The sequence below is a fragment of the Amphimedon queenslandica genome, unplaced genomic scaffold, assembly GCF_000090795.2.
Source record: "Amphimedon queenslandica unplaced genomic scaffold, v1.1 AMPQUscaffold_10619, whole genome shotgun sequence".
In the NCBI taxonomy this organism is placed as follows: domain Eukaryota; kingdom Metazoa; phylum Porifera; class Demospongiae; order Haplosclerida; family Niphatidae; genus Amphimedon; species Amphimedon queenslandica.
The window spans coordinates 3799-5834 of record NW_003549125.1 but is presented as its reverse complement, the minus strand read 5'-3'; positions in this window follow the sequence as shown (position 1 = coordinate 5834).

The following is a 2036-nucleotide window of genomic DNA, read 5'->3' as shown; positions in this document are numbered from 1 at the left end:
ATACTCTACACTGGGATATTTCATTGGATTATTTATTTTGTTTCAGATTAGTTTTGTTTACTTTAAGTTTTAAGCTGTCATTTTGTACATGTAACATTGAGGAATGACTTATTTTCAGTTAGAGAATATTCATTCCACAAGGAATTATGAGAATGGAAAGAACTACATGAAACTCAGCCTGATATACAGTAACACTAGCTCTGGTAACACACTGTATGCTATCATAAGGTACAAGAGGAAATATTAACTCTACATGTATTACTGGAAACAATGATACATGCCACACCATGTACAACACTGGTCAGCAATTAGTGGACAAACCTATGATACCTGAACTAGAGTAACTCGTTTGGTGAATGCAATAAAAACATGATAATACATACACTGTACATGTAGATAAGCCCCAACATGAAGTTTTGAATATACACAAGTTACGTTTGCCTGAGATTGTGGTAACATTTGAGCATGAATGATATTAGTTTACAACTAGTACATGCACAAATGTATGTGTCTATGGAAACAGTAAACCATAATGCAAACTATAGAAACTGAAACTCAACTTAAACACAAATCATGTCAACTTATTGCTGGCCAGTCCTGTATGCTTAGGGTAACTTATAAAGGTGGGACTCCTCCCTTTCCCTGTATCCCCCTGACCTTATTATACCTTCCCCACAAGTGATAATAATATGCCGGTAATTTTTGTGGGTCCTACACGTATTTAGCGAAATCTTCTAAAATTTCATTTCTCGGATTTAAATTTTATGAATTCTACCACATGTGTCATGCAGGTACTGTATTAAATTGATTTTTGAGGATTTTATTCAGAAGGAATCCGCAAAATTTGCAACCCACAAAAATTACTGGTTATACTGCAGTGTATATTGGGTATTATATAAAGGAGAGACTGTATACTGAGGGTATCCCGCTCCAGATCAAACACTCATCAACAGTACACATTACATTATCTTCACTAACACTGACACAATGTACATGTATATACCGTAAATGTTCAAATAAAGGCCAGGCTTGAATAAACGCCTGGTACTAAGAATCTTCAAGTATAGATATGCATATTTTACTCAATATAAGTACCACAGTTCTTAGAGTATCCCAAATGGCCTAACTTGTTAAGCTAAGTTTATTGAACCTGAAGGTCTGAGTTCGAATCCCAGTTTTCCTTTTTCTTTTTTCATTTCACGCAATTTTTTTGTCCTGGAAAGAAATAAACGCCCGGGCTTTTATTTGAACATTTTTGGTACTCTACAACACATTAATCATATCCTCTACTGATACTACATATACTTACTGGACTTCCATAATAATAAGCCATTCCTCGTCAGTGCACTATTAAGACGTTTCTGGAGATGAGAAGTAAAAAAAGCACAAAACACTTGGCAGCTTGATCACAGTGCGTCTTTCTGAAAGCGATAGGGCGTGTCTAACAATAATCATATAGGGGCGCGTCTACCCTAACCACGTGTATACACGTGTCCTAAGTGTCATTCAGACATTCACTATTGACACACCCATTGACTCTTGATGGCTCAGATAGAGTTTGACAAGGGAACTGGTACCTTTCCTTATTTCATAGTCTTTCTCTACGGGATATTCCTACTTGTTATAACTTCCTTTGGCCTAAGAGCAATAAAAGTGAATTGAATTAGTACTGTATTGTGGGCTTTAATTAGAATATTAAAGTGTAACTGACATGATTTTTTGGGGTATTTTTTTATTGACCTAACATGATCATATGATCATAAAAATGCTGTATGGAAAGTTTTATTGTCTGGAAAAAATTATTCACAGAGATATGAGCCTTCAAAGTTGCTCATTTTGCTTCCTGCCATTCTACATCGTGTCAGGGTGTGGCTAAACGTGATGTCATACAAGGCTTATGGTTGACTTTTACCATTGACTGCAATGTAACTTTAGTAGATAATATCTCTGTTAGATTTCATTTTATACCTTGTAGCTTTAATCCTGTGGTAAAAAAGGCAGATTGTGCTTATAATTTATAACAGTCAGAGGACATC